Genomic DNA, 10,522 nt, shown 5'->3' with positions numbered 1-10,522 from the left:
GGTGCGGAGAACGATGGTGGAAAGTCAGCACCACCCACCTTTGACCAGTGCGTTTGCCTCCCAGACACCGAGGCAGGTGCTGTGACCAGCCCCTTTTCCTGGCGTCCCAGGCCAGAAGGGCCCATACCCAGCATCTAGTCTGACCTGCCGCATAGCCCAGGCTGGAGAAGTCCTCCCTACACGGGGCCCGATCACGTGCGTTTGATGAAAGCATCTTCCAGGAGGGCAGCCAGCCTGGCCTGGGGGATGCCGATGGATGCTGCATCCACCACATCCCTAAGGAGCTTGTTAACCACCCTCCCCAGCATGTCTCGCTAAATACTTGTCTGGCACGCATCATCATGGCATCTGAACCCTGCGTCATCTTTAATGTATTATCCTCACAGCCACCTTGTGGGATGGGCAGGGCTGTCACCCCCATTGAACAGATGGGGGAAACTGAGGCACAGATCCTCAGCAGGACCTAACTCTTTGAAGCTCTGGGCCTAAGTGGTGTGTCCCAGGTCACACAGGGTGGCTGGCAGAGAGGGGCCTGGAGCCCAGGTGTGCTAAGCCCTTGGCGCGCGTGTCCCGCCCACAGCCAGCAAACGGTCGGTGCGGAGAACGATGGTGGAAAGTCAGCGCCACCCACCCTTGACCAGTGCGTTTGCCTCCTAGACACCGAGGCAGGTGCTGTGACCAGCGGGGCAGGGCTGGGGCTGAGCACGACAGTTACTCACAGAATTTCTCCTACACTGGTAACAGGATCTGGTGAGGAGGGAAATAAAGCAGGATTTCCATTTTAATTTCTGGTGCTAGCGTCCCCCTTTTCTCGTCCGGTCCCCGAAGGCCTCGGGTTCGTGGAGGTAGCCTTGGCTGGGTTGATCTCACTCCCCCTGTTAAAGCCAGTGCCTGGGATCGGTGCTGGCAGGGGCAGGGTGCACCGGCTGGTGTCTGCAGCAGTTTGGGGCACAGAGGGATGCGACAAAGTGGGAATTGAGCTCCTATTTCTACGATGCCATGGAGTGCCTCAGTTTCCCTCTGTGCTTTGCAAGGCTGTGCAGGGCCGCCCCTCCATCCATCCCCGACACACCTGTGAGGAAGTGGAAGCGTTCTTAATGTTTCCTCTGAATAGTGTGGGGGTGCCTCAGTTTCCCCTAGGCAGTTCTTAAGTATCTAGGTGGGATAAGGATGTATGATCCTTGCAGAGCCCGAGAGGGCAGGTGTGTGCAGGGGTCTGGACACAGAGAATGGCCGACACCCTGTTTCCTGGCCACTGATGGCCTGGGCCCTTCCCCCCTGCAAGGTGAGAGCTAAAGGGTTGGAGAACAAAGGAATCAGGTGACCTCCTGGCCCGGGAAAGGGGAAAGCCCAGAGGAGGTGGGGCTGGAGGGAGTTTCAGTTTGGGGCTGGCTGGGGAGTGGAGTGAAGTGCAGATGGGGTTGTCTGGCTCACTGCCCCCCAAAATGGACCCGGCTGAGGGGTCCTGTTCTCTGCACCCACAAGCTCTGTTTTAGACCATGTTCCTGTTGTCTAATAAACCTCTGTTTTACTGGCTGGCTGAGAGTCCCGTCTGACTGTGGAGTTGGGGGACAGGACCCTCTGGCTTCCCCAGGACCCCGCCTGGGCAGACTCACTGTGGGAAGCGCACGGAGGGGCAGAGGAGGCTGAATGCTCCGAGGTCAGACCCAGGAAGGTGGAAGCCAGGCGAGCTGTGTGTCCTGCAGACAGGCTGCTCCCAGAGAGGAGACTTCCCCAGAGTCCTGCCTGGCTTCGTAGGGAGCAGGTCCAGAGCATAGCCCGGGGACTCCCTGACAACACCCATCCTTCCGTCCGTCCATCCTCCTACACGTCCACCCTTCCCCCCACACACCCATCCATCCATTCCCCTACGAGGCTGTCTGTCCATCCATCCATCTGCCTTCACGCCTGTCCATCCATTCCCCTACACACCTGTCAAGGTTCCTTCCCCACTCTGAACTCTAGGGTACCGATGTGGGGACCTGCATGAAAACCTCCTAAGCTTACTTTCATCAGCTTAGGTTAAAACTTCCCCAAGGTACAAATTAATTTCGTCCTTTGCCCCTAGATTTCTACTGCTACAACCAAACTTTAACTGGGTTTACTGGGAAACGTAGTTTGGACACGTCTTTCCCTCCCAAATCCTCCCAACCCTTGCACGCGACTTCCTGGGGAAGGTTTGGTAAAAATCCTCACCAATTTGCATAGGTGACCACAGACCCAAACCCTTGCATCTTAGAACAATGAAAAAGCATTGAGTATCCTTAAAAAGAAGACTTTTAATAGAAGTAGAAAAGAATCACCTCTGTAAAATCAGGATGGCAAATACCTTACAGGGGAATTAGATTCAAAACAGAGAGAATCCCTCTAGGCAAAACCTTAAGTTACAAAAAGACACACAGATAGGAATATCCATTCTGTTCAGCACAGCTATTTTCTCAGCCATTTAAAGAAATCATAATCTAACACATACCTAGCTAGATTACTTACTAAATTCTAAGAGTCCATTCCTGTTCTGTCCCCGGCAAAAGCATCACACAGACAGACACAGACCCTTTGTTTTTCTCCCTCCTCCCAGCTTTTGAAAGCATCTTATCTCCTCATTGGTCATTTTGGTCAGGTGCCAGCGAGGTTACCTTTAGCTTCTTAACCCTTTACAGGTGAGAGGATTTTTCTTCTGGAGAGGAGGGATTATAAAGGAGTTTACCCTTCCCTTTCTATTTATGACAACAGGTGAAAGTGTTTTGCCACTGGCCATGGGGGATTTTATAGCACCGGGGACAGAAAGGTGGTTCCCCTTCCTTTTATATTTATGACACGTCCTTTCTTATGTTATTACATAAGTGTTACGGCCACATCGTGACTGACAAATAGCTTCCTTTCTCAGTTCCCCCGTGTAATGATAAAATAACTCCACTGGGATATAAATATTGCACTTACAGTTCAGTGGACAGTACATAGAGCTGCACAAACAAGTCATTGTGTCAGGAAATTTTAGCTCGTACTGACTTCCCTAGTGCTTTATATCTGGCATGTTGTAAAATGAGGCAAACATCAAGATAAGCTGATGTACCCCCCGGAAGACCTGTGCGTATCCCTGGAGTACACGGACCCCTGGCTGAGAACCACTCATCTCCACTAACGCACAAGGGAATTGGCCTCAAGACACATTGCATCACCTGATCAGCCAAAGTCACATGCAAGGCTGTGAAATCTCCCATCTCCGGGTCCACCAGGATGTCATGGGGCAGCCCCAGCCGATCCCCCAGGGGGCAGGTATTTGCCAACCTGCCGGATAAAACCACAGCCAGATGCTTCCTTGCTGTTCTGCTCACTGCAGCTAACATCCAGGCACCATGTGGGTGGCTCTGCCCCTCTGTCTGCTGTCCACTCTCCTGGCCACAGGTGAGTCCCGTCCGTCCCCGGGCACAGGGAGCCGGGTGGTGGGGTCGGGAATTCACTTGGGGAACGTGCCGCTGTGGATGGCGGATTCTGGGGTCAGGATGGAATTTGTGGGTAAAACCAGCAAGAGGAAAACCCGGTGCCACGTCCCCCGGCTGACTCGGGGAGAGCAGGGATTGGAGCCTGGGACGCCCACAGCCCACGCTAGGGCCTGGCCAGCGGGTCTGAGTCCGTCTGTCCTTCCTTCTTCTCGTTCCTCCTCCATCTCTCGCCCGAGCTTGGGGTCATCCCGATGAGGAGCAGCACCCCCATTCACATGTCGTCCTGACTAGAAATGTTCCCCTGCCTGTCAGTGCTGAGATTCCTGCCAGGACTCCTGGCTTCATTCCCTGGGTTTGAAAGGGGAATGGGGGTGCAAAGGGGGGGGGCTGGGAGCCAGGACTTCTGGGCTCATTCCCCAGCTGTCGAAGCGGGCTGGGGTGTAGTGAGTTTGAGCAGAGATGGCTACAAATCAGGACTCCCGGGCTCTGTCCGTGGCTCTGAAAGAGGAGTGGGATCTCGTGGGTTAGAGTGGGCTGGGAGTCAGGAGTGAGGACTTCTCAGCTGTCTTCTTGGTTTTAACCCTGAATTGAACACATCTTTTTTCTACCTCAGTTTCCATATTTCTTTGACAGGGATAATATAACTGTGCAACCATCTAGGGACATAGAAGGGGCGGGGAAGGTGTTCTGAGGTTTAATTGATGTTTCCACATGAAAGCTCTAAAAAAACCAAAGTGGGAAAATCTTCCTTTCTTTCTTTCTTAAAACTACCTTATGCTCACGTAATGAATTTAAAGGCCCCCATGCTCTGGAGAGGAAAGAGTTCATGCTCCTGGGATCGCTGGCTGGAGACGAACAGCCATCAATCCAAAGGCTTAACAAGCGTGAATTGTATTCTGAAGAAGAGAATTGGCAGGATCAGCGATGAAAAGTGGGCTGAAGTCGAGTGTGGCTGAGCTGATGTAACTCTGAGAGGCAGAGGCCTGGAGCAGAGAGTGACGGCGGGGTGTGTGTGTGTGTGAGAAAGGTTCACCACAAAGCCAGGCAGAAACCCCTCTTCAGAACAGCCGAATTCTTGTTTTTCTGTCTACACAGACGTGTGGGGTTTGTTCGCAGGCACAAGCTGCACCCCAGATAGCCACGTCAGCAGGTGAAAATGTATTGTAGCCACAGACACTCAGGCAGCAAACAGACTTGTCTGTGGTTTTGAGTAAGATACAAATGACCAGCTAGCAAGATGCCTTTCCCCATCCAGAGAGTTAAATGGAACTGGGCAGAACTGCTGCAAAAGCAGGTGGCATTTCTCCAAGATCTGCCTGCCCACACGTTCAGTGAGGAGGCATTGGTGGTAACAACTCCCACAGAGCCACCTCTTGGTTGCTGGTGGTATTTCGTCCACAGGCACTGCCTGGGGAGGAGTGGGGAGCTGGGGTTTGTACTGAGAAGGGATTTTTCCAACCTCCAGGGAGCGCTCTGCAATGCGAGGTGTGTGCGTCCAGAGAGCAATTGTGCTCCGGCCCCCTGCAGCCCTGCGCCCCCTCGGAAGGGACCTGCGTCACTGTCGTGGCAGAGATGAGGCTGGGTGAGTGAAAGAAGATTCCTACTAAGTGTAGACACCATTGTCCTCCTGAAGCCAGGGGTCGAACCCAGGAATCCTGGCTCCCAGCCCCTGCCCCTACTCTAACCAATAGTCTCCGCTCCTCTCCAGGAACAGGGACTGCCCAGTCTGGAATGATAATGTCATAGACGGGGGATGGGATGAGATGGGAATTGCAGTGGGTGACTGTGGGGCCTGGATCAGAAGGAGAGAGGATTTTATCGGCGGTCGGAGGGGAGATGAGATTAGTTGGGGGTGGGGTGGATGGAACAAAATGGGAGGATGAAGAAGCTGGGGGTCCACTGGGGAGCTGAGAGGTGATGCTCTGTTTCCCTTCCACAGAGGGATCCTCCTTCTCCTACACGGGTAAATCGTGCCTGGAGCCCAAGAACTGTGAGCCCGGCCACTTCTCGCTGACCTACGCGCACAATGTCACTGTGCGGGCGAACATCGCCTGCTGTGACACCGACGGCTGCAACGCCGGGGCCATCCCAGGTGTGTGTCTGCTGCAAACCTAGAGCCCTGCTCCGGCCATACCTGCCTGGAGAGTACCCAGGAGTCCTGGCTCCCAGCCCAAAGCCCCCATTCCTAACCACTAGACCCCACTCCCTTCCCCGAGCTGGGATTGAGCCCAATGTGTGGTGACTCCCCACCCTTGGCTGACTGTGTGTGTCTGACTGTTCTCAGTGCCAACTGTGAGCTCCGTCCCCAACGGCCGGCAGTGCCAGTCGTTCCTCAGAGTGGGGCCATATAACTGGAACGAGAAGGATGTCTTGGCCTGCACCGGCGCCGAGGACCATTGTGTTGTGGAATCTGGGAAATTAAGACTGGGTAAGTCCTCCAGATGCGGGCGGGGTCTGAACACAGAGTACGAGGTGGAGCCCAGGTGTCCTGGCTCAGTCCCAGCCCCCCTTGCTCTGACCCACTAGACTCCATTCCCCTGGCAGAGTTGCAGAGAGAACCCAGGAGTCCTACTTGCCGAGATGCCAAAGGAGCACCCAAGGAGGATAAGGCCACTGCGGAGAAAGTAAATGAATTCTCTGCATCAGTCTTCACGGCTGAGGCTGGGAGGGAGATTCCCAAACCGGAGCCATTCTGCTTTGGTGACAAATCTGAGGAACTGTCCCAGATTGAGGAGTCATTACAGGAGTTTTTGCAAGAAATTGATAAATTAAACAGTAATAAGTCACCAGGACCAGATGGGTTTCACCCAAGAGTTCGGAAGGAACTCAAACGTCAAATTACAGAACTACTAACTGTGGTTTGTAACCTACCATTTAAATCAGCTTCTGTCTCAACTGGCTGGAGGATGGCTAATGACACGCCTGTTTCGAAAAAGGGCTCCAGAGGTGATCCCGGCAACTACAGGCCAATAAGTTTGACTTCAGGACAGGGCAAACTCATTGAAACTAGAGGAAAGAAGAGAACTGTCAGCCACATAGATGAACATAATTTGTTGTGGAAGGATCAACATGGTTTCGGTAAAGGGAAATCACGCCTCACCAGTGTACTAGAATTCTCTGAGGGGGTCAACAAGAGTGTGGACAAGGGGGATCCCATGGATATAGTGTACTTAGATTTTCAGAAAGCGTCCCTCACCAAAGGCTCTTAAGCAAAGTGAGCTGTCATGGGATAAAATCCTCTCATGGCTCAGTAACTGGTTAAAAGATAGGGAAAAAAGGGTAGAAAGAAATGGTCAGTTTTCAGAATGGAGAGAGGTAAATAGTGGGAGTCCCTCAGGGATCTGCACTGGGCCCAGTGCTTTTCACCATATTCCGAAATATTCTGGAAAAAGGGGTAAATAGTGAGGTGGCAAAATTTGCAGAAGATACAAAGCTACTCAAGATAGTGAAGTCCAAAGCAGACTGTGAAGAGGTACTAAAGGGTCTCTCAGAACTGGGTGACTGGGCAACAAAATGGCAGAGGAAATTCAGTGTTGATAAATGCAAAGTAATGCACATGGGCAAACGTAATCCCAAGTAGACATACACAATAATGGGTCGAATTTACCACTCAAGAAAGATCTTGCAGTCACTGTGGAGAGTTCTCTGAAATCATCCACTCCATGTGCAGCGGCCGTCAAAAAAGCAAACAGAATGCTGGGAGTCATTCATAAAGGGACAGAGAATAGGACAGAGATCTAACCCCAAAGATCGTGTTGCCTCAATATAAATCCATGGGATGCCCACAGCTTGAACACTGCGGACGGATGTGGTCGCCCTGTCTCAAAAAAGATCTATTGGAATTGGAAAGGCTTCAGAAAATGCCAACCAAAATGATGAGGGGGATGGATTGGCTGCCATATGAGGAGAGATTAATAAGAGTGGGACTCTTCACCTTGGAAATGAAACGGCTAAGGGGGGATATGATCGAGGTCTGAAGAAGGTTGAAGGGTGTGGAGGAAGGAAATAAGGAAGTGTTATTTACTCCTCCTAAAATAAGAACGAGGGGTCACCACAGGCAGCAGGTATAAAATAAACCAAAGGAAGTACTGCTTCACACAATGCACTAGAAACCTGTGGAACTTATTGCCGGGGAAAGTTGTGAAGGCGCAGACTATAACAGGGTTCAAACAGGAACTAGAGAAGTTGTTGGAGGACAGGTCCATCTGTGGCTATTAGCCAGGATGGGCAGGGAAGGTGGCCCTAGCCTCTTTTTGCCAGGAGCTGGGAATGGGCGACAGGGTATGGATCAGTGGATGATTCCCTGTTCTGTTCATTCCCGCTGGGGCACCTGGCATTGGCCAGAGGATACTGGGCTAGATGGACCTTTGGGGTGACCCAGGAGGGCCGTTCCTCTGTTATGTTCTCACGTTGTTCCAGGCCCCCTGCTCTGAGCACTAGACCCCACTCTGCCAGCAGAGCCGGGTGAAGTCCTGCTGGGAGGGACCTCATGGAGGTCGGGTGGGGGGGGAATTGGGAGCCTCCGATCACGTCTCTCCCCTGTCCAGGTGACATCAAACTGAGGATGATTGCGGCTGGATGTGGCTCCCCTGGCGCCTGCGTGAAGAGAGCGTTGGTGAAGAAATACGCCCAGGGCGTGCCGGAGATCCTGAGCCAGGCCAAGTGCTACCCAGCTCCCAGGGCCGGTGGAGGCATCAGGGAGCCCTGAGCCCCGGCCTGGCATCCTCCCCTTCTGCTGCGTGCCGGGCTGCAGTGCACCTCCCTTCAGCAGCCTCCGGCTGGTGGTTCTCTTTGGGGGGATTGCGGGTTCCTTTTGTGCATTGGCTGAATAAAGCGAGTTCTGGGGAAAGCACCCCCCTTGCTCCTTGTCCCCTGACCGCCCCCTACCGGGCGCCTCCCGCCCCTATCTGTGCACAAGTGATGTTGACAGGAAGAGAACCCGGGAGTCCTGACTCCCAGTACCACACCCTGTAACCCACCAGACCCCACTCCCTTCTGAAAGACAGGGATAGAGCCCAGGAGTCCTGGCTCCCAAGCCCCCTGCTCTAACCACTGGACCCCTCTCCCCTTGCAGGGCCAGGGAATGGAACCCAGGAGTCCTGCCTGGACCCCCTCCCGGAAGGCAAGGCCCATTGCCGGGGAAAGGCACCGGCGGGCTGAGCTCCCCTGGGGAAGGAGGGCTGTGGGAAGGAGAGGCCGTGGCTCACCCAGCTGTCCAGGCGGGCGGGAAAGCCCTGGAGGGGAGAAATGTCCTTCTAGGTTGATTTTGCAGGGCTCAGTTCGTCCCGCTCTCTGGAGCGGCTCCACTGGGAGTGCCGGGCTCAGAGAAGGTGTCAGGAAACAGGGCAGATCCCCCCAACCGGTGGTGCTCTGTGAGCAGATTTCACCCAGTGTGAACTCCTGGATCGCTGCCCCCGTCTGACCCCGGAGTCACAGCCAGTCCCCTCAGAGACTCTCAGACAAGCCGGACTTTGTGAGGAAAGGTCACGTACACCCCAAACCAGCCCACCCAGGTTGTTCCCAGCCCCAGGAGACCGGTCACTTACCCCAGAGCCACGGGACCCCAGATCCTCCACCAAAGGCAACGCTGGCAGCCAGGTCTGTAGGAAACTCGCTAAAGGGTCGTGAGCTAAGGAAAGGGAATGAGGGTCACAAGGGGTTAAAGCAGGTAAAATTCATGCCCGGGTGAGTCGCAGTCTGTAATTCCAAACGGTGGCAGTGATGGAAGAACCTGCCATTCTCCCAAGTCTTTTCAGGTGCCCCCAGACCGTCTCCGGGGATCCCCGCTTTGCATCCGGTTCCGGTCCCTGTAAGAGTCCAGCCAAACCAGCGAGGCAGGATCCTTCCCTGAATCCATCCTTACAGCTTCTTCTCCCAGAGAACAAGCTGGCAGGGCCCCCACCCACGTGGGCTTTGCCTTCGATGCCGGGAGGGAGGAACGCGTTGGTCAGCACACACGATGGCCCCTGCCTTTGGACTCAGCACTTTCCTGGTGCTAAAGTTCCTGATTAGCATCCCTCCACCGTCTCTGCTGGGTCAGTGAGTCCCAGGGCTGTTCTCAGGGTGAATGGTTGTTACTCCGCTAAAACAGCAGACGGGGAAGGGAAAACCATACCACGGCCCACTGGTTTTCATGAAATCGAAACTCCAAACACACTGTTCTACCTTCGCCATGCCTTTGATCTAGGCCAGGGGCTCTCGACCTTTCCAGACCGCTGTACCCCTTGTGGCAGTCTGATGTGTCTTGCATAGCCCAAGTTTCCCCTCACTTAAAGCTACTTGCTTCCAAAACCAGACATGGAGTCTAAATTAGCTGTTCCCAGTCAAGAAAGAGATCTTGGAGTCACAGTGGATAGTTCACAGTACGCAGTGCATGTCAAAAAAGAGAACAGAATGTTGGGAATCATTAAGAAAGGGAGAGATAATGAGACAATAAATGTCATATTGCCCCTATATAAATCCATGCTACTCCCATTCTTGAAAACTGTGTGGAGATGTGGTCACCCCAGCGTATAAAAGAGATATCGGAATTGGAAAAGATTCAGGAAAGGGTCATAAAATTATTAGGGGGATGGAACAGCTTCCGTGAGGAGAGATTCATAAGAGTGGGACTTTTCAGCTTGGAAAAGAGACGGACAAGGGGGGATAGGAGAGAGGTCTAGAAAATCATGAGTGGTGTGGAGAAAGTAGATAAGGAAGTGTTATTTACTCCTTCTCATAACATAAGAACTAGGGGCCAGCAAATGAAATTAAGAGGCGGTAGGTTTAAAAAAACAAAGGGAAGTGTTTTTTCACATAATGCACCATCAACCTGTGGAACTCCTTGCCAGAGGAATGTGCAAAGTCCAAAAGTAAACTGGGTTCAAAAAAGAGCTAGATAAATTCATGGAGGATAGGGCCATCAATGGCTATTAGCCAGGCTGGGTAGGGATGGTGTCCTTAGCCTCTGTTTGCCAGAAGCTGGGAATGGATGACAGGGGATGGAACACTTGATGTTTGATTACCTGTTCTGTTCATTCCCTCTGGGCAGCTGGCATTGGCCACTGTCGGAAGACAGGATACTGGGTTAGATGGACCTT

The 10,522-nt window shown here is 53.0% G+C and overlaps 1 pseudogene across 1 annotated transcript; it reads left to right on the top strand.

The window, feature by feature from the left end:
* The first annotated feature begins 3,311 nt into the window (after positions 1-3,311).
* Positions 3,312-8,151, top strand: LOC311512490 (phospholipase A2 inhibitor and Ly6/PLAUR domain-containing protein-like; annotated as a pseudogene). Its single transcript has 5 exons — positions 3,312-3,405; positions 4,909-5,025; positions 5,383-5,535; positions 5,728-5,871; positions 7,991-8,151. The product of its transcript is annotated as a phospholipase A2 inhibitor and Ly6/PLAUR domain-containing protein-like (transcript).
* The last annotated feature ends 2,371 nt before the right edge of the window (positions 8,152-10,522 follow it).

This window comes from Lepidochelys olivacea, assembly GCF_965140295.1.
Source record: "Lepidochelys olivacea isolate rLepOli2 genome assembly, chromosome: 24".
Lineage (NCBI taxonomy): Eukaryota > Metazoa > Chordata > Testudines > Cheloniidae > Lepidochelys > Lepidochelys olivacea.
This window is presented reverse-complemented; position numbering and strand designations above follow the sequence as displayed.